Source organism: Lycorma delicatula, chromosome 5 (assembly GCF_047948215.1).
Source record: "Lycorma delicatula isolate Av1 chromosome 5, ASM4794821v1, whole genome shotgun sequence".
In the NCBI taxonomy this organism is placed as follows: domain Eukaryota; kingdom Metazoa; phylum Arthropoda; class Insecta; order Hemiptera; family Fulgoridae; genus Lycorma; species Lycorma delicatula.
This window is the reverse complement of record NC_134459.1, coordinates 98,642,504-98,666,603: the sequence shown is the minus strand read 5'-3', so window position 1 is coordinate 98,666,603 and position 24,100 is coordinate 98,642,504.

The window sequence follows — 24,100 nt, the reverse complement described above, 5'->3', positions numbered from 1 at the left end:
CTCGAACCGTGGATAATCTCTTGAATAATCTTTGATAATCTCTTGAAGTTCTTCTGGAGTTAAATTCAATTGAACAATCACTCTCTCTACTACTCTATTTATAACCATGACCATCTGCCAGTTAAACAGAGGGCCACTGACCCTCATTTTCAATGACGGATCTTGCAACTCAATTGACGTAGCTAGATGACCGCTAGCAACATCCTCCGTAACCACCTTCAAGGAACAAAGCTCCCAATCTCACCAACCATCCAGAATAAAGAGATCAAGAACTGAAGAGTGTCCCTAGCCGTGTACGTGGGAATACCATTAATTAAGCAATATATTCCATGCAGATGCATCAAATCCGCAAGGATCTCTCCCCGTCTGTTCACGGATGGTAACATCACTATTTCTATCTGCATACCAGCCATTACCAGATGTGATGTACTTGTTCGGCTCAGTCGTGATAACAAAATCAACATCCATCCGTTTAGCCCACCGACCCTATTTAGATAAGATTTTTATTAGAGGTATTTTGAGATTTTAAGTGATTTCATGCAGTATAATACTTCAAAGACTTTTCTTTGCATTTTAGCCGATTTTAGATTAACCAGATTTGTATCACTGTATCATGATTTTATTTACTGGTATAAGAAACAACTAACACACAACACAATTTTTAGGTGGTACGATCGTAGGGTGTAGCGAGGAGAATTTGAGTTTGGGTTAAAATATTATTTTAACCCAAGAATTTGAGTTTGGGTTAAAATAAAATTTGAGTTTGGGTTGTTGAATTTTTGAGTTTGGGTTAAAATAAAAGACCAAGTCCCGAACGGTGGGGTCGTCCCTGCGGGAGCCTAGGCTCTTTGTGGGGTCGGCGCTGTCGATTAGAAGCCAAAGGCGTAAAGACCGAGTCCCGGTTCCCTGCTGAGGCGCTGGGGGACGGCATAGCCGGACCTTGGCTCTAAAGCGGGGGATTAGAGGCAGGCAATGTAAAACAAAAGATCCGAGACCGGGGAGGCCAACCTGCCGTGCCGGACGTATAGCCGGCGGGTGGGGGACGCCTGCTTTGAGAGTAAAAGGACACTCTCCCCGACTGAGTATACTTAATTGGCCGGTCGGGGAGAGTAGAGGAAAAAAAAGCGAGGAGAATACCATAAATTTTAGTCAGTGCCACCACAAACTCAATTCTAAAATATTGTAACCACAAAAACATAACGCAGTATGAAACCGCATACTGCGGCTTCATTCGTTTTGTCATTATAATCCACGTACTGATGTATATACTTACATTAGTGGTAACACTCCACTATAATAAACGTACCACAAGTAGTGGTACGATAGTGATCAATATGAAACCAATCTTAGGCAGGAATGAATTTTGTTTACATGGAAACGCTTTACAAAGTCGTAGCTTTATGGGCCATATATTCGTATAAGTCTGCAAACGCTTTTTACATAGAGCCAATATACTAAATAATAATTTTTTATTGAAAAAACGAAATAAAAGTTTTAAACTTCTGCTCAACGGATGTCGTTTTGCATATTTATAAATTGTTAATGTATAAAATAATTAATGTTATTAATTATTTTATTATAAATTTTTGTTTAAATTTTGTTACAATTAAACGAATTAATAAAATATTTAAAATACACCATTTAAAAATTGTGGGGTAAAAGGATTCCTATTCTGACAAATATATTTTCATTATACGATAATTAAATTTTATTTTAACATTGAGATTTATTATTATAAGTATGATTTTATTTAAATAATTAATCTGCATATAGTTTTGGGAGATATTTCGAACATAGTATGTAGATATTTATGAACCTTGCTGTATAATATTACATTTTATCATTATTAAGAGATTCGGTCAAAATTAATTCGGACTTATGTCTTCATGACTCGTGTACGAGCATAAGTTGATTCGGAGGGCTATTGACGGGAGAGATATCAAGAGGGAATGGAAGCTCTACCCGCCTTGACATTCCCGTCTCCGTGGTCAGTAGCGTCTTGTCACAGCAAGCGGTTTCATCGTCCGTCGCAAAACGTATTACTGTGAGGTTTCTTACGAATAAGGAAGTAGAACGTTCCGAAATTTTGATTAGACTGAGTACGCAGTTAGGGGATGTGAAGTTATCACGTATTCAAGTCTTTGATTGAGCCAGTAAAAATAAACGAGGTCGTGAAGCTGTACAAAATTAATCACAATGTGCGTTCAAAGACAAACGTGGCAGTTGATAACAATCAATCCATTTATGACCGCAATGAAGATTTATCTTGCAGCATGCCGTTCATGAAACTTTGGAAGTAGTTATCAGTCATAGAAGTGCCTATTCCGTTATCATAAAGCACCTTGGGTTGCACAAAATTTATATCAGATTTGCTTTGAAAATCAGAAACAGGCTGACACGAAATTTACCAAAGGTTTCTGTATTAATTTCGATGAGAGGGGAATAATAAATTACTAACACAAAGATCAATATGTTACAATGGGTTTAAATTACATAGTGGTTTGCCAAGAGAAGTAAAGGATGAAGTTAGTATAGTAAAATTTAGAAGAGCATGTAGGAATTATGCGAGAATGACCATTGAATAATTTTTTAATGTATAAAGTGGGAATTGAATTAATTTTTGTTAACGTGTTAAACTATTAGCGTTTGAGTTTATTAGCTAGTGATGATTTATGGTAAAGAATTATTTAGTATCAAGATTTGTGTGTAACATTATACAAACATATTATGTAAAATAACCGAAAATGTTTAATAAAGCTCTCAATCAATCAATATTTTGCATCCCGAATAGTCACATATGATGAGATACGGATTCAACACTATAATCCCGAGTCGAAATCAGCGAGTATGGAAGGGTGTAGAAGTTAGCAGCCTTGACCTGTAAAGACAATAACGCGCCCATCAGCTGAAAAAAGTCCTCACAATCGTCTTTTGCAATTGGAAAGGCATATTGCTCGTCGATTTTCTCCATGAACGTCGAAGTGAAAATTCTGCTTGCTATTGTCACCCTTAAAAAAGTGAAAGCTGCCTAAAGGAACAAAAGGCACCGTCAATCAAGCAGAGGTTTGATTCTCTTTCACAACGCTAACCTTCATACAGTCGTCAGCATTCGTAATAAACTGGACGAAATTTACTGGTAAGCCTTAGATCACAACCTCCGGATATTCCAGATTTATTATCTTTTCTTGTTTTGTTTGGGTCTTTGAAGAAAGCAGTGGGAAAAATCGCTTCCAGAGCGACACAAAAATAGGGGAGTGCACAATTGGCTCGTGGACACGTCTTCAAACTTTTTATGAGGGAAGGATCCACAACCTTTCCCTTTCTGAAAAATTTTAAAACTTCAGGGAGACCACGTAGAAATGCAAGAAATATGTCTTGAATTTTTGTTCTATACTAATATATATTAAAAACCTAAGTTCTGTTTATATTTGATTGATCTAGTGTATACATACGTATAACCTTTGATTCGAAATCATATTAAAAAATAATAATAATAATAAAAGAATTCATTTCTATGGTACAAGATGGGAAGTGAGCTAGAAAATTATTTAAAGATAATAAATCTTCAAAGTGCACATTTTTGAATCTTATTTCAGTAAATCAAAGTATATTATTCTTGTTCTTTCTAATAATAATATAATATGCAAACTTATACATTATTTCAATGTATTGAATACAGTTTTCGTATTAAGTTGATTTTATACTTAATCTCAAATGCAGCAGCTTCAAGAATAGGTAAAAACTTGATATCTTTTTATTCCACTTTGGATAAAAACTAATCAATATATGTAAAAGTCATATCCCTTTACTTTTTATTTATACTGCAATAGTTCTTACGACTTCTATAAATAAATTAACCCAGATAATATAATGAAGATTTTTATAGTGTAAGTAAAGAAACCCTATGACCTATATATTTTTTATGTAAGCTTACTAATATTACGTGTATAATAGAGAAAATGTTTTGCACACTGTATATTATTCTTGTTCTTTCTAATAATAATATAATATGCAAACTTATACATTATTTCAATGTATTGAATACAGTTTTCGTATTAAGTTGATTTTATACTTAATCTCAAATGCAGCAGCTTCAAGAATAGGTAAAAACTTGATATCTTTTTATTCCACTTTGGATAAAAACTAATCAATATATGTAAAAGTCATATCCCTTTACTTTTTATTTATACTGCAATAGTTCTTACGACTTCTATAAATAAATTAACCCAGATAATATAATGAAGATTTTTATAGTGTAAGTAAAGAAACCCTATGACCTATATATTTTTTATGTAAGCTTACTAATATTACGTGTATAATAGAGAAAATGTTTTGCACACTGTAAAATATGAGACTCATCCTCCCGTTTCATTTTCGTATTTCTTAACATTAAGAGGTTCTTTCGGTTAAAATATTACTAAAATCTGTATAGTTAGAAATTAAAAAAAATGTGTAATATAAGTGTATTGTAATGGATAAAAACAATTTCCATATTGATAACGCATCGAGAAGTAAACAGTAGATTGGAACGGTAAAATAAAAAAAAAAATTGTAGAACTATTCTGTAATACCAATGGTATATTGGTATTCTGTAATTATCAGTGGTTAATATAACTACTAAATATACGAAATATTTGTGTGCTTTCTCTCCTTCCCATTCATGAATTTATTAATCTCTTTTGTCAACAAAATTTGTTATTTTATAAAGGAATTTCATGCAATTTCAATTTTTATTTTTACTTCAGCTATTTGCCAGTTATGAAAATACAAGTCAAAGTAAAATTTACCATATATATAAACGCGTTTAAGGATGCATGGGTTTATGGGTATATACCAGTTATAATATCCCGCGATCTATAAATAATTAAAACAGTTTATCTAAGTGATCTAAATCAATATAAAATTTGAATTATTATTAATGTTGCAAGAGATGTGATTCATATGGTCTTGAAAAAATGATTTAAAATAAAATATTTATTTCTATCGATTTTAAAGCAATTTTGTGCGACTTAAATATCAACGAAATGATTCTTAATTATAATTAGAACAAAATACCAACTGTTAACATAAAATATTTTTTCTCTAGATAGAGCTGGAGTAAAAAAAAATCTATTATGAATAAAAAATATTGAAAATATTGAAATATATATATATATATATATACATATATATGTGTGTGTTATATAAAATACATACGATTTCAACCTGAGTAAGGAAGTATCTAACGTAAGAAAAATAAAATCATTTCGCTACTCAGACATTCATCTAAAAAGAGCAAATGAACTCTATAAAAGTTTCAGAAAAAAATTTATATGTGTTATATTTATTTTCGTAGCTCACCGGGCTGGTCTAATGGTCTAACTCATCGTCGGAAATCAGTTGTTTAACATCTGATTTTTGAAATCGAAGGCTCCGAGGTTCAAATCCTTGAAAAAATTAGTTGTTTTTATACGGATTTGAATAAGAGACAATGTATTTTGTGGTTCGGGTTCAATTAACCACACGTCAATGGGTGGTCTGATCCTGTACAAGCCTACACTTCATTTACACTTCATTCAGCCGTGAAGGGGGTTGCTTATTCTTCACTACTTGAACAAATAGTAATGTACCCATTAGGAAAATAAACTATTGGAAGTAATATTTATTTTTCTAATGAATTGTTTTTTTTTTTTTTTTTTTTGTTAAAATATACACTCTGAATAAGGAGGTTTTCAAAGAAAAAGAGGATTTGAAGAAGCTTGGATCCACTTAGGTTTGGAAAAGTATCCACCATTTAAAATGTTTTTAAGAAACCGTTAAATATAATAAATTTTCTAATTAAAATTAGGTCATTTGATGTGGAATATTTAAATATACAAACTGCATAGATTCATATTTACGTACAGATAGTCATAAATAATGGTTTCTAATTAACATACTACCGATTTGCATAATATATATGTAGAATGCTTGTATTAATTACGGTAGGAAAAGTAGTATAGGACGATATGTTAATGCACATGCATATGTGTATGCGTGTGAGTATGAAAGTGTGTAACATATTAATTGAATGTGGCTGGTTGTCAAGGAAGGAATCAATTGAAGCTTCGGTTTAGAGTAGATCCAACGTTCAACCAGGCGAGTCTGACGGGCTGTCAGTTGCCAAGTAATTTATGGCCACGTAATTTGGCTTGCAATAATACTGGGCTAGCAAGCAAGCGTCCGCCCTGTTCACCATCAGTCTAGCCCAGCCCATATCTAGATGAACCCCTCGATAACGTATCTCCCTTGTTCGTTATCTCTCTCAAAAGACTTCTTCTCTACTCAAGTTTGTTATTCTCCTCTAGAACTTTAAAGAAAGTTCATTTAGCAAGACTTAAAAGAGAGAACTTGTATTTCAAATAATGTTAAATTGTAATGGAAAGTATTGAACCGGAGAAACTTATAATGAAACTTTAAAATAACAAGAAACATTCTTTAATTCGAGTAAGTCTAAATTGAAATAATTTCTCATTAAAAAAATTGCTTGAAAATCCAGTATCTGCGTAATTAATTAACTCTTAAGTAAAGTAAATGCGATGGTCTTGTTAATTACAACTACTACTTACAACTTTTCATATAATGCTATTTTATAACAAAATTTTTGTTTATGAACAAATAACAGTAATAATAGCTCAAAATGTTCCTTTTTTTCTGATCTCATACCAAAATTTGATTGTAAAAAACAATTATATACCATTAATTTGTAAGGTGTATTTTGCTGCACAAGTGTAAAATAGTTGGCTTTTTTTTAAAGAAATAAAACATGGATATTTACTTCAAACCAATTGCTGGCAGAAACCACTGCTGGCAGATTGAGGACTGGCTAGGTTCTCCTTTTGCAGTCGATTGCTCGGGACCTCTCCGAAGAGGATAGCAGCTGTGAAGTCGCAATTGGGCAGACCGACTACGCTGTGGTCATCGATTCTGAGGCGGGAGATCGTGGGGTGGCCTCTGTTATTTGCAGGTCCATCCCACGGGAGTTACAGGGGGGTGAGAATGGACAAGATCGGCGGGTGTGTTTCTGTGGTCCATAAGGGCGGTTTGGACAAGTCTTACAGCGGTCCATGGAGTACGCAGGGAGGAGGATGGAAAAAAGCCTTCTCGTTCATCTGACACGGGCATCACCATAATCTATTCTGGCAGGTAAGAAGCGATCTGCGGATCCACCGACTATTACAGTTGTGATCAAGGCTAAGGGGCGAACCTTTGCAGATCTTCTTTGGTCGGTGAAAGGGACAGTTTCAAAAGGAGAAACCGGAGTCCTTTCCGTCTGGCAGGGCCAAGAGAAGGACCTCCACCTTCGGGTTCGGTCGTACAGTGGCAAGGCGGACCAACTCGGCAAGGATATTGTCGAAAGGATGGAGGGTGCTACTACGGCCTTGGCTAGTAGAGGCAGCAAAAGGGCCCACGTTCTGAGTAAGGACGTGGATGCCCTCACGTCACAGGTCGAGTTTCTGCGGGAGCTTCGCAAGACGATAGGTGAGTCAGTCACTATTGATATCCTATCAATGCGGCCGGCTTACCGCTCCACTCAGGTGGTTACATAGACAGTGCCGCCAATCCTGGCTCACAAGCTACTGACTGATGTGCGAGTTCGGACTGAGTGGGTAGCTTGTCGAGTAATGCGGCGTACACCCAACGACCTTTGCTTCAAATATTGGAATCTAGGTCACAGGACCAAGTTCTGTTCTGACGCAGACATAAGCAGTCATTGTTTTACATGAGATAAAGCTGGCCATTTACGCAAGGACTACCAGCAGGGCCCTAGGTGCTTATCCGGGGTTCGGGGTTGTTAGATGTTTCCATCGGCAACTGGAACTACTTATTCGTAGGAACATCATGATTTCTCTGAGGGACAGCCCCATCTGTGAGGGGGTGAGAGGTCTCGGTCTCCCACTTACGATGATTGGGTGGAGACTTCCTTGCAGTATCGTTGGGAGGAGAATAAGACCAAGTCCCGGTGGGGGGATCCTTAGGGGTCCCCTCATTAGAAATATGGCGCCTAAAAGACCAAGTCTCGGCTATCTAGCGGGAACTTTGTTCCCGACGAGGTAGTTAGAGGCTATGGTACCCCTCGCAGTCGATTTTGTTTAGTTGTGGATCCGGCTCCGTGGGGCGGAGAAAAAAGGTGGAAAGAAAAAACCTTACGAATGTCGCCGGCTTCCATGGCGCGAGTGGTAGCGTTTCGGGTTTTCATCTGGAGGTCCCGGGTTCGAATTCCGGTCTGGCATGGGATTTTCACACGCTACAAAAATTATCATTTATCTCATCCTCTGAAGTAATACCTAATGGTGGTCTCGAAAGTTAAACAAAATAAAAAAACGAATGTTAAAATATTTAAACAATACAGAAAAATTGCATCCTTACTCAATAAGTTAATCTTCATTAGAAATAATTTAATCTTATAAAACATTATGAGAGATTCTCATACACTTTCACATTCTTATAACGTATACGAGTACATATCTTCTGTATCTATAAAGTCATTTGTCCTAACTGACAGATTCATAAACGCCCAGTAATCACTAAAGGTAAATTGATTGTATACATCTTTTTCTTAAGTTGTAAATGCACACTAAGAAAGGATTTATTGAAATTCCCAGTTTAAAGGGTTGAAATAAAGTAGCAATGAAATTTATAATTTTTTTTTTTAATTTCTCGGTAACGAATGAAGATATAAACGTGATTTTTGTTGTGTATAACATTCATGTGAATATGTAAAAACTAATTTCTAGATTTTTTAAATTCCGAGTTTAAAGGGTTAAAATAGATTTAAATTTTTTTTGAAACTCGGCTACTTTATTTAATTTATCGGTAATAAATGAAAATACGAATTTCATCTTTGGTATGAATAATTTTCATGTAAATATTGAAAAAAAAGTCTAGATTTTTCGAAATTCGATCTTGAAATGGGAGAAGAAAAGTAAAATCAATTTGAATAATGATTACAAATTTTCTCCATTACCGACTATACTAAACGAAGTAGTCGCTAAATTGGGGCTTGCAAATACTTTTCAAATAAATATTTAAAAACCAATATCACGTTTTTTTTAAATTTCGATTTTTTAAAAGGTACGACAGTGTAGGGCGCGGCGGCTCAACCAACAGAGCCACTTTTATTGTATGTGCGACGCAACTGGATGCACCTGTCTCCGGTTGGTTGACGAAAAAACATTAAAAAAAATTTTTAATTAGAAAAAAAACGAGAAACGAAGTACGGTCAACTCCTAATAGTATTTGTAGGGTAATGTTAACAGCCAGGAAAAGTACATTTTTATCCGTTACGGATAACCAGTTATAACTAATATATTTAAGATGGAGACGGACTGTTTTAAACCCACATTCTTACATCACTCAACGTTTTGGGTACTGTACTGACCAAAATGTTGCTCTGAGGAAATTACAATACACAAGTAACCATATAGCACAGGCAAATCCGTGACAGAAATTCGATTAAATATATATGTATATATATATATATATATATATATATATATATATATATATATATATATATATATATATATATATTATTTATTTATTTATAAAATTTACAATATATATTATATTTTTTAGCTGAGAAGAATCCAAGCTAAATTGATTGAATAAGTCCTACGAATGAGTGAAGAGAGTGGAGAAATTCTTCTCCAATACGTTTATAAGTGTAGTATTTGGAGAATGTGAGTAAGAGGTTGCGTTTGCCTAAGAAGTGATGACAAAAGAGTTAAGTTAGAAGTCTGAAAAACAAAGAAGGTCTATGACCTTCAGCCTTATTACCTTGCCGTTTCGCGGTATAGGAAGATATCACTACGTATATAAATATATTTATTTATTGAACAATGATATTGATACATAAAAAAATATAAATTGTAATTAAAATGCAACATAAAAATTTATTTTATTATTCTAGGACACACCAAAATTACCAGAAAGTAGTCTTATCAATTACACAAAGAATGACTAATCAAACAAAGAAATAGTGAAACAAATCAAGGAATCAACTAAAGTAAGTGGTGAAACGAAATGAAGAATTTTGACGATGCACAATACCCTAGGATAATTGATTCACCTCAAATCTCGAGCTTATAGGTTTAATATATGCAGTTGCTTTAGGCGACTCCATATATTAAATCTAAAATCCTCGCTGTTATCCAGGAGGTTAACCGCGAACCAGTTCATATGTTTGCTATGTCTCATTTTGGATCTTGTACCGAATCTCGTATTTCCTGTCGAACGGTTAGCAATCCCAGATAATCGTGTATTTTAGTGTTTTTTGCAAACTACGGTATTTTAAAATATTTCTCAATAGTTTGTTCTGGAATCGCTGTTGAACTAAGACTATTTTTTGGGGTTTTCTTTGCTTTTTATGTTCTGAACATTATCAATGTTCATTGGACTTATATTTGTATATACTTATTTACGTTTATTATATATTTATGTATCCTATGAAAGATAAGAATACATATGCATATTCTGTAAATAAATATACAGTTCTTTGAGGGATTTCAACTGAAACCGCTTCCGAATGTCATTAAAAAGTTGCTCGCAAAGAATTGTAAAACCTATCCGATCTGTCGCTTAAAACTGGGAGTTCCCATATTAAAAAAAGCTTTTTGTGATTTTTATGCTTACAAAAATAAGTTTTAGTTATTAATAATTAGGAATTGCAATAAGAGTTTGATTTTAGTACTCTCTTACTTCAGGAGAAGTAAAAATTCTTGTTAAAGAAGTAGCCCCAAAGTGGCAATAATAAATTAAAATAGAAATTGTTAAAAAATATTGAAAAATGTAAAAAAATAGAGCCATAGTTTCAAATAAATTTAAAACTGATTTTTTATGAAGGGAATTTTGCCATTTCTTTTTTAAATATACTAGACATTTGGGGATATGGAATGCAAAGTTGGCAGGAGTCTATTACTCCCTACTTTATCGCAGAACCTGGACAGAATCCCTTGCTGCTGGATAATTCTAATCGGGCTTGTTTTTTTAAAAAAAGGTTATTTTTTAATCTCGGATCTAATTTTTCAAGTTTTGTCTATTATTATTTTAGTGAATTTAAGGCGGATTTAATTGCATTCCAATCCGTTGTTAAACCAGCGTTATCGAACCCATTTCATGGGCCGACCGCGGAAGGCTAGGCTTATAAAGCCTGTCCTTCCGACGTAATTCCCCTTCAGACCGTCCACTGAAGTCCTTTCGGTGCTAACTCTTAATAGGCTAGCAGGAATACGCCACAACGGGGCACTACCTGTAAGGAGGGAGCAATGCGTCCCCTTTTCCGGAGGAGTCGCAATTGCTGGGTTGTTTTATCTTACTGTAAGTTTTGAAATAGGAGAGGTTGTGTAGAAGCTCTTCATCCGGTTCTGGTATGGCTGCCCAAGACGCATCTCTGCTGGGCTCTGTTCCGGACTCCAGTCCGTGATGTTGAGGCGAGTGGTTGGTCTTCCTTCTTCTTCTTCCGAAGACCTCTTCGTTCTTCTTTGGCCTGCACTTTCCAAGAATTGGTAGTAACCGAAGTTACATACCATTAACCTTGAAATTCCCGAGGCCCCGAAGGGCTGAACGGGGGAAAGTGCAGGTTTCTTCGTTCTTCTGTGCTGTCAGTGGCTGCTGGGCAGGTGACTGCTGGGTAGGTGGCTGCTGGGCAGGTGTCTGCTGGGCAGGTGGCTGCTGGGCTTGCGACTGCTGGGCTGATGGCTGCTGGGCTCGTTCCCTCTTTCTTCTTTCTTGAAAGGAAAGGAAGGTAATAGGGAACTTACAATGGTGACACCTATTCGCGATCGCGGTTTTGGGGCGGCGATTTTCTGGAAGAAGTAAACAGTAATTATTCACTCCACGTAATCATTAACCTTCAGACACACGTGTGTCTGAGAAGGGGTTGGGGGGGGACCGCAGTGAAGAAACCATTTGTTTTTGTGGTGGCTGTTGGTATCTGCAACAAAAGAAGCAGAACACACACACGAAAAAAAAAAAAAAAAAAAAAAAAATCAAGTTATTTTTAGGGATGAGGGTTAATATTAAAAAAAATTCTTTTGAGCAATTGTAAAGTGATCCTGATAAAAAGGGCTTCTTCAACTTTCGTAAGTAAAGGTTTTTGATAAAATGCTCCAGTAAAATTTAAAATGATATTTTCCCCAAATATCCCTACCCATTTTCCCAATTTTTGGAAGTTTAATAAAATAAATTCCCCTGAGAACGACGATTTCTACCAAGTTTGAAAAAAATTGGTTTACAGAATTCGGATTTATTAAACTTCAAACAGGCCAACATATATACGTACATAAAAATTCACTTAAAAACCATTATTTTGAGCTAAGGAATAAAGTTAGAAAGTTTTTTATGCAATCCTGATATAAAAACTTGGATCTTTTTTTTTGGCAAAAACATTTTAAGGCTCAATTTAAAAAAGAATGATTTATTTTACCTTTTTTTGATTGCTATATTGAAAATATATTTTCCCTTTAGTTTAGCTATACTAATTATATTAGCCGGGAAAGTAAAATGAATAAAAAAAATAATTTTGAAAACACAAAAACTGAATAAACATTTTATACGATTATTTTTTATAAATAAAAAAAACCTTTTAAATAAAAGGGTTTTATATATATAATTTATCAATTTATCAATGGAAGATACAATGGAAAAAACTATATACAAATACATCGCTAAACAGAATTTGAAAATTCGTTAACGCAAGTAAATACGAAAAAACAAAAGGACAATAATTGCCCTTTCAAATTGTGATATAATGAAAGATGATATTATATGATGTTCATTATTCTGCTAGACCTTGTTGTGAAGAGAAGTACAGCTTATATGGTAAAGAATTACCAGAATTTCTTATTAGGTTTGAGGAATACATATGATACTTGGTTCTTTAAAAGCGTTCAAAGAAAAACACTTTACATCCAAACTTCATTTCTCTTGTAAGCTTATTGTGGTAGTTCATTATTTTTGACAATAAATTTTTATTCTCGGAAGCAGTTTGCAACTCATTTTAATATAAAATTATGATAGCTAACACACAAATATTTAAGTTTTCTCTTATAAACAAGATGTGCCACGAAATTTCAATTATCCATAACACCGGGAAAATCTATTTGACATGAAAAGAAAATTCATGGACTGAGTATTATTTAAAAAAAATATTATTACTAGTAAATTCACAAATACCAAAATTAAAAAAAAGGAGAAATTAAATATTAATTTTATAACTGAATTTGTTCTATAATATCTTTGATTTAAGAACAACAATTACATGAAAAAAAAAAATTGTTTTAATAATTGCCTAAAAGTACGACATAATATGTAATTAAATTAATACATCATTAGAAATAAGTTTTGGATGCGAAGTTTAAAGATTAAAGAATAATAATAATAAAAATTTAATAACTGGCTAAGGACTTAAGCCGTTAGATATAAATACAAAGACGTTATGGATCAGAATCACAAAGAAAGATAAAATTTCTATAGAGAAAAACAATCACTTCAACTTTCAACAGAAATTAACTAAAATGCGCAGTGATTACAAGTAACAAAAAAGAAAGTTTACAAGAGTCTTTAAGAGATCTGCTTGTGTTATCTTACGAACGAATTTCAAATCTAAAGTCGTTTTTCGTTATCTAAAATGTTCTTTAGTTTTAAAAGAAGTGCTTATGCTCCCAAATACCCCATGTACTGCGTTTCTATGTTTTACACCCAAATATATATATATATATATATAGTTTATGTACACATTTAACAGATAAGGGAATGGTACTAGCTAAATAATTTTTTCTCGTTAATATGTTATAATAAATTTTAATACGGTTAGAATAATACTAAAAATAAATAATGTATAAATAAAATGAAAATAAATTTTTCAAAAAAATCAAAGAAATAAATGAATAAATAATTAATCAATATTTTTTATATATTTAAAAAACAATATTTTTTATATATTTAAAAAACAAATTGTCCTTTTTTCCAATGTATCTTCCATTGATAAATTGGCTCACCAGTAATTAAGGTTAATTTAACTGTCGAAAGACGTATTGATTTGGTATTGGCATTTAGTTATATAAGGGATTTATTTTAGATATTACAAGGTTGTTCAACTATATGTACCAATAAGTAACCAGTTGGTTGTTATGAGATTTAATTGTCCGTCCATTGTTTGAACTCAAATTATAGATAAAATATATATTTTCCATATAACAAAACAATTAGAATTATTCTATTAAAATTAATTTTCATAGTTTACTGCTTTGGTTTATTATTCTTATTTAGAAGTACTTTTTTTAGAACTGTTTTAGTCTTTATAAATTATAATAATGACATGGTTGAAAATATTAAAACTGTAAAGATTTATGTTAATCCCTTCAGTAATTAAAGTAAAATAAACTATTTTGCTACTACTACAATCTATTGATAGATAATGAAAGTATTTCTTTTATAACTCTAATTTGAATATAGTTACAAATATAAATTGAGTAATATTAATAAGAAAAGAATCTTATTAAATAAAATAATAATTAATAACTACTAAATAATAACTAACTAAATAATATAATAATTACAAAACTTAAAATATACCACAATCTACTCAAAGTCTAAAGGACTCTCAGAGATGTAAGATTGAAATGCCAGTGTTGTACTTTTTTAACTGTCCAGTAAACTGGTATTAGTTTATAAAATCATAATTAAAAATCAAATTTTCTTTCTGATTCATATATGTATTGCCAAGCATCATTAATATTTACTTATTAATATTAATATTACTTATTACACAACAATTTTTAATATTTAAAAGTTCATTAAAATTTAACTAATTTTTTTAAAATGATTTAAGTGAATTTCTTTTAGTATAAAACAAATACATATAAAATATAGGATATCTTCTTTCACTTTATCATTGTACGAATATAACAAGAAAAACTTTGATGTTCAGTGGATATTTATTTTCCTGTACTAATTTTGTCCATGCTATAAAAAAGAACGTAACTTATTAAAACATTATTATTATTACTACGAATATAATCTAAATATAGATTTGAATGATAAAAATTATGTACATTAATTTTTTACGTTAATAATGAAGACGAAAATCGTTCAAATTTTATGTTTTTGCTAATTTTCTAAACTGAGAATAGAAAAAAATTCAGTAAATCAATAGCTACAAATTTAAATCCATTAAATTTTAAAAAGTACAAATCATAAAAACAGCAAAGAAAATTTAATTAATGAAAATTAAAGTTGTTCAATTTATTTCAATGGTTGAGATTGAAAAAAATAGATCTTTTTAACATTATTATTTTAAATTAAATTTTATAAAACAACGTTTTAAAGAAACAGCTATATTTATGAAAGAACTAAAAGAGGATAATAGACAGAAGCAGTAAGTAATATAAATTAATTTTAATAAAATAACTCCTGCTCCTAGAGTACAATTTAGTTAAATACTTAATGAAATTGCATCAAGATAGAGTACTCTAAATTCTTGCTCTTTCTCTTTCTAAATCGATAAATAATTTGCTTTTAAAAAGCAGGCAGTATTCAGAACTAATTAATTTACAAGATAAAATAAAATTTGATTCACTTTTTCTCACTTATTTAAAAAACTAACCAAAAATAAGTTATTCTATGTTGTCCTACAGTGACCGGTGTTGAAAAAAACAGTTAAATGATTCCTTTACAGTTTTTATTCTATTATTATCAGTACTTAACCAACGCTCATATTCATTACGATTTGTATTTTTATTTCGTCACCGTTCACATTCACAGGCACTACCTTCCATCAGATCAGAATAAAGATTCACCAGGACTCAGTTTCCCCACTTTTAAATGAGAATAATAAAAAACTAAACTATTCTCGGTTCTGATTACATTAACGGAGCAAAAATGAGAACATCAAGAATAAAGAAAAGCGATGAGTGGTGATGAAGGATGAAAACAGCCCCTATATTTAGAATCCTATCCCAGAATCTATCAGGAATAGTAAAATATATAATAGTAAAATGACATTACTGATCAACGAGATTAAAAATATGAATAAAAAAAAAATTTTTCCTACTTTCAAAGATCAAACAGCCAATTACGAATAAGTTCTAATTAAGAAAAAAATTATTCTTTCAAACCTTTATGGCGTGTAGAATTAACATTCTGAAATATGAATGGTTGAATCAGTTCCAGTGGCGGCGCGTAAAATTAGTGGGGGTGCTGCTCCAGAAAATTTTTTTTCTGGGCCATGGTTAAATTTTTCTGTAAAATAAAAGAACCGAAAAAATGGATCAAATAGAATAGCTGGAAGCAGGATAATAATCAAATTCTACACTTTATCACATTCAAGAATATGGTACACCGTTTGTAAGCACAATGTGCTTAAAAACACTGTAGTCTAATGATTGTTAATTTAAATTTCTATGTACACAGAAACAAGCACATAATTAATTTTTACTAATTACCTTCCTTTCGTCCTTCCAGCGTGTTTTTGGACAGATTTAGCAGTCAAAGATCCCTTGTTTTCCGCCATATTTTGATCACTACGGAAAAAAACAACTAAATCAATCTCATATTTCTTCCACCGACTAAACTAAAAAGGGAACGAACAAGGAACGTTTCATACACATACGGAGTAAAAAAAAACCTACCTTCCACCAGCACGCCAAGGTCGGCACTGCGGGAGCGACAGTGCTCTCTCTTCCTCGAAGCCTCGCGTTCAGCTTCCTATGTACGCATGCACACAATAGCCAAATACCACACCGCTGGAACTGTGAAACGCACAGTTCCATACAAAGATTTTTTTATCTTTTTCATAGACTGGGGGATGACTGACATTAAGCTTAAGGATTACATATTGTACAAGTATAAATAAACAAGTAAAAAAAGGACTCATTATATTCAATGTTATCGATAATATCAAGTGGAAATAGGAGGTGCTGCAGTTCCACAGTGCCTATACGCGAACTGCCACTGGTCAGTTCTTCACTGAATGTTACTGTGTACATTTATTTCAGCAACTACATTACCCACCAAACTTGACCGTCTTAAGTTTTTCATAGAATTAATCGTAATTTTGTCTGAATTCCTACTATAATTTGTCTTTTTTTGCTAACCCATCTGATTTTCGATATGTATATCATAAGATTTCGCGATTATTTATTCTTTTTCTTTTTGGCATTCCCATTTCTATTATTAAGCTTTTATAAAATCCAACATAGTAGAATGTTCTGTAAGATACAAATATTATTAATAATTTTGAGATTCTGTAGTTGATATTTAGCTCAATTATTTTTGTATAAATGTTTTCTTGTTTTTACAAACATTTAATAAGTTTTGCATTTTTTAAATAAATATTACAAGATATTATAATGATGCCATGTTTTTTTTTTTGGGGGGGGGGGAGGGAATAAATCTTCCAGAACTTATGTAATGACATGAAGTCACAGATGAAAGGTTATAAAGAAACACGATGAAAAATGATGATGAAGAGGGTGAGAAAGTCTAAAAAGAAGTAAGTAAATATAATTTATCACGACTTAAATTTTGAACAATTTGTTTCTTCTTCCTAAATGATATTTAATTTAAAAAAATTGTTTTATAAAAGATGTATTAAAATGTTTGCCTACATCCGGTTTCATAAATTATCATTGTCTTTTTATTTTTTTAAACTGGAATGTTTTACATATAAAACTCACAATAATTTCTGGAACATCCGAATTAAAATTATAAAACATCTGATTTAAAATATGATATTAGAAATTTTATTTTGTTTCACATTATGAATGTGAGGCTAAAACAATTAATGTATAGTATTTTTAACAACTAGTTTTACTTTTTGGATAAAGAAATCAAATCAGATAATCATTAAAAAAACATTCAGGAGCATGTTACAATAAAAAAAAATGTATATCAAAAAGTTAACTCAATGATATAAGAAAATAAGAAACGCAATCACCTGTTTATTTTAAATTTGAGTAAAATAACCTCGGTGTAACAAAGAAGCTACTGTCCTAAAGATAATTTCCGCTTACTTACGCATGATTTTAATTAATATCAGCCGTAAATGGTTTGCGGAAATTGTGCTCTGGAAAGGATCATCCTATTCCATGAAGGATGGTCCTTTAATTTTTAATTAAAACTCACTTTTAAGTAGTTGTTTCCACAAACTTAAAAAAACACACTACCTATAGGCTATTTTGTAAACTACTTAATGTTGTATAAACGAAATAAATGTAGTGTTTTAAAATTTTGTATAATTAATTCTACGAATTACGTTTTGAACAGTTTTATAAAAAAGATAATTAAATAAAATATGAAATTTGCAGAAACCGTTAAGATTTTTACTACGACTTCACAGTAAATTATACCAAATTTTATATTAATCTAGAAACCACCTCTAACAAGTACCTGGATGATGACCCTCTAAATAATGATGTGGATGCTATCTATCTAGTTAACCAAAGAATCTACTTTTATTTAGCAAAATTAAAAGATTGTCAATGTTGAACATTAAAATCTTTACTATTATATAAAGATGAAGAGATTTTTTTGTTTATCCCGATCAAACCGGTTTGGTTTGATCAGGATAAACAAAAAAATACCCCATCGATCGAAATTTTGCGCCTATATTATATTCCGGACCATAACGAGAAGCAGTTTTTTTCATTATCCATAAAAGTTATTTTATGGATTCCATTTTTTCAATATTTTTAAACAATTCCGTTGTAAAAAATCTTTTTTTTGTTACGAATCACTTCTTTATAAATAAATTTTTATTAATTTTCCCAACTGAGTAAAGAAGTGCCTAAAATCAAATTTTTTATTCAAATAAAATTTATGTGGTTTTAAATAAATTTTTCTTTATTTTCCCCACAGAGTAAGGAAGTTCCTAACATAAAAAATTTTTCGAAATTCTGAAATTTTGATGATTAAATCTTACTTTGGTAATCGTAGTAGTCAATAAAATTCTCCCTTTATAGTGAACTTCCCAATTTTAAAAAATTAGGAATTTTTATTTTATCTCAAACCTATGTCGTTGAATATTAGCGTTAAAAGTGTCTTTTTAATTAGGAAATATTGTGCAAGAACATTTTATGCAATGACTTTTTAAGGATATTTTATTTTACAATAAACATTTTATTTTAAAATACTACTTTTTGACCGGCATAGCCAGGAAAAATCATACAACACTTTACCAGCTTTTATGTTAGCAAATTTACTAAAACAAAAATAATTTTATGTAATATAAAAAAAGTAATGATTTATTTACCACCTACCAAAGAATTTTTGTAGCATTTGAATATTTTTTCTCTAAAAAAGAATATGCCTCATATTTGGAATATTTTAAAAATACCTTAAAATAGAGATAAAAAACGAAAATGGCAGTAAAATAATAGATTATCTACATTACAATGATTATTATTCAATCGTAATTTTAATAACTGAGTTTTTTTCAGTTTTAATTTGGAAAATATTTTACCTGATACGAAATCTATATTGTGAGAGAAAAGGATTAAAGGGATGGAAATGCAGTAAAATCTATCCATGAAACCATGTTAAAATGTAGCCAGTAAGTATGGTATTGAAAGGGATTTTAATTGGTTGTATAATATTAGTCGAGGGGAGGGAGTAACGACAGAATGAGAGTATGAGAGGTTGAGAATGTATTGTGGGAAAGAGGTACCAGTATCACATGACTTATCGTCCAATAATCACCATGATTTGTGTATTCAAACAGCCACTGTAAAAATATTGTTTTAATTTCGATTTAGCAACGTCATATTGCTTCTGGTTTTATAGCTATGCGGCAACCACTTTCACAAAATTGAATATTTTCCTCCAACACCGTTTTTAATCTGACTTTAGACTGGATAATCACCTTTGTTTTCAACTCGAATGGCTAACTGTGATAACCCTAGACAATACATTTCATCAATTTTCCTCTTTGTGAGTGAAATTTCACAGATTACTTTTAAAAATAATACTTGAATACCCGCTGAACGCTTGTTTTACATATTTTTTATCAACATAAATTTACCATTGACTGTTTAATATAATCTATACATTTTATTCGAATTTGAATTTATAAGTTTATTTAAAGGGAACGTTTACAATTTCACATTTAGTTTTTTATAAAATTATTACTTTTTTTAAAATACATAAACAACATTTTTTTTGATTAGTTATCTTACAGTTATTTTTTTATTTATTTAAGATAATGCCTATTCTTACAACCTGGTTAATAAATATCCGAAAAATTTGCAAACGTTTTTAGGTAAAATTCCGAAGAACAAAAATTGAATGTTATAATCCTTTTATTGTAAAACTTTTATACGAATTAGAACGAAATCTTTTCTTCTTATACGTTTTTTGGGGGAAAAAATTATTTTTATGATTTTTTACTTCCTTGTAAGAAGTACAATGCTTCCTTTGTATTGTGATCGCGAAAACTTTCAGTTTTCAGATTTCAACGGAAATATCAATTTTGACCATCCCTGAATTCATTTTGACTTGTTTCGGCGTGACTTCTGTTCCTACGTATCTCGCATAACTAAAAAACGATTAGCCGCAGGATGTTGAAATTTTAGATTTAGATTTTGGATGTAGTGTTCACATTAGATTTGTGAAACATCTGATTGTTTAATATTAATTGAAAATTATAATTTAGAATCGTGTTATTTTTATTTATGCATTTGTTTCAGTCTACTTATAATAAATATCGCTATAAAATTTAGTAACTTTCTCTTGTTTTGTTTTTGCTTTCATTTTGTTGATGGTTACATCATAATAGTTTAAAAAATATAGTGTTAGATTCATATACGACTTATATTTATTTAAAGATTAATAAAGGGACTTTTACTCTAACCTAATATTTCTGGTAAAATTGTTGAATTAATATTTGTATAAATATTTGATGTTAATAAAACCAAATATTTTAGCAATTGCGTAACTGTTCTCTTTTATTAAAGAATTGGAGGATCGTATCTCACTTTCAAATAAAATAAGTTTAAATGAAGTGCATCAAAATGTGTAAATGTAATTTAATAGGAGTAGTAAGTCAAGTGATGTCCACGTCAGATTTTTTTTTTACCGAGGACGAATTATAGAAAATAAATTGAAGATATAAAAAATAAAACAAAATATTACTAAAAAAAACAATGGAAAATATTTTGTAATTTTTTTAAGCAGAAGCAAAGTTTTATAATTTTAATAACTACAAATAAATTCAAGAAAAGAATTTCATGGAGCAAGAATAAAAGTAAATAATATTTTTATCATTTTTTAAACATATATTTAATAATTTTCATCCAGGGTTTTTGGGTATAGATAAAAGCTTTCAATTTTATAGATGCTGGATAATTTCTCTAATGTTATTTTACGATCAACTAATGCGCCATTATACACTAAAAGTTCACTTCTCCTAGGAAATAAGGTAAACTGTAAACAATGAAAAAATCTGTAGGTATGAAATCAAGGACCTTGCGTATATTGATTAGTTCCTGAACGAGTTAAGCTATGGAGGGACTATTTAAAAAAATTCCAAACAATTTAAATACGTATAATAATTAAAGATTATTAAGCCCATATATTCAAATTTTAATTTATTCCTCAAATTTTATTATAAAACATGTTCATTAATGAATAAAATATCCTAATCTATGTTAATTCTTTATCATATGATTGATTCCTGTATAATGCATTATTGCATATTGATTTACATTCTTTTTATTAAAGTGAACGTGAGTTGAAAAATAAAACGAGGAAACATGTTTAGAGGAAAGAAATACGAGAAAAAAAGAATGATTCGGATATAATATAAAAATGTAATAAAAGGTAAACTGTAAACGTTTGTCACACGACTACGAGTGGTACGAACCAGTCGGATAGCGTAGAAGGAACCCCCAGTAGCTTTATCCTCTTTGGAGAAGCGCTACTCCAAAGAAGAGAGCTGCTGTTGCTGTATGAATATTACTCAAGTTGCATTATATATGATGACTTGGGAAGTGCTCTTAGAGCCGGCAACCAGTAGCAGCTCCTTTTAAATGTATTCACCACCATATTTCAGACGGGAGCCGATTTCATCGGAATTTATCACGTGTTCCTTCTCAGTGAGATCAGATACAAATCTACATTACACTCCGTTTTGTAAATAAGTCAAGCCACGGTTCTGCATACATCAAACCTCTTTTTTTAAAGTCAAATAAAATACAACGTAATCAAGTGTAGATAAGATATTTGTAGTTACATAGAAACAAAATCTTCCTCTTTTTTAATTTTACATTAACTTTTCTCAGTTTTGCTGAAAATAGATTTTTCACATATCTTAAAATAATTATTGTTATTTTGTAGCATAGATATTTAATATTAATAAAATTTCATCTAAAATTAATTATATACTTAATAAATTATTTGAAAAAGTACGATGTTATTTACTTATCAGTCTGGACGCATTTTGCTTTTCTTACAAAAGCATCTTCAAAAAAATAATCCGATATTATTTACAAATATAAAAAAAAAGAAAGTGTATGTAGGCCTACAGTTTTTTTTGTCACGTCCATCAATCGTGATGGATTATAGAATAACAAAATTTAAAAAAAATACGTTTATAATAAAGAGAAGTGAAATAATGTGCGCGCGCGTGCGCGTGTGTGTAAGATCATAAATGTAAAAGGAGGTTAGCAAAAAATTTTATTAAATATGTTTTAATGTATATTTAATTTTCGTAGAAATATAAATTAAGTATATTTAAAAATATATATATATATATTTATATTTTAATATGTTTATATAACAATAGTAAAAAATGACAATGATTGGGTTAATATTTTTCGTAATTTGCATGTGGCAAAAAATTAAATCACCAGTGATAAAGTCGAAAATTATTATCGCCAAAACCTCATTAATTAATTAATTTTGTTTTACAAAAAAAAAAAAGAAGACAATAATGGCTTTTAATTATAGTACTAGTAATATTAGTACAGATATTATAATAACACTGTATTAAGTTACGTTGGCGTTAACATATGACCACTTAAAACAGGAATAGAAATAAATGAAATTATAATATTTTCAGATGTTTGCTTAACTAATTATTTTTTTTTTTTAAATATTAAGTAATATAATCCCTGCATTAAAGCTTGAAAATTACTTTTATAGTAAAATCACGTCATTTTGGGAACGATAATGAAATAAGTCTCGAGTCAAGAGATTAAAATTAAGAAACTATTAAATTTAAGAAAATATCACTATTACCTGCAGAGGTAAGGAAATTGGAACTACGAGAGAAATAATACAAAATTCGTTGAACTCGGTGCACAGATGGACCCAATGTAGTGGTTTCAAATTGTCGGTAACCAAGTCAAAATTTATTGTTTTCTCTAGGCAACCAGTCGGATGCAAAGACACGGTAAGACTGCACTTAACGTGAAGATGAGATAAAGGGAACAAACGAGATTATGCTTCTTGGTGTAACTTTTGATGGGAAACTGATCTTTCTGAGCCAAATTAAGTACACTAAGGCTAAATGTTTAGCCTTATTAAGGATAATGAATGTCCTTAAACTCATTTCATCTTCCAACTGGGTTGCGGACAAATCCATCATCCTGAACACGTACAGAAGCATTGTTCTTTCGAAGCTAGAATACGAGTCTGTACCATATGACTCTTCGAAAGACATAATTAAGGGCATACTTGACCCCTTGCATAACACCTGCATTCACCACTTCCTCTATACCAAGCTTACTGGTGGAATCCGATGAACTCCCATTACATTACAGGAGGAAATACAAGACTATTAAACACGCGATCACGGCAAATGACCAGACACATTCGCACTTCACTACTTGAAGGAAGAACATCCTTACTGCAGTCTTTCAGCCACAGGCTGTTTCGCTAGCTCCAAGAACTAGATATGTCTGTCCCGAAGGTCCTTGGAAAGGAAATAGGATGTGGTGCCCCTTGGTTACGCGCGTCTCCAGAGATCGTATATTTACAATCTGGAGGTCGTAAACGGGACCCATGTTTTCAGTCTCCTAGAGACCAATTTAAAAAAATGGCTAAGAAGTACAATGGGTACACCCTCATCTACACAGACGGCTCT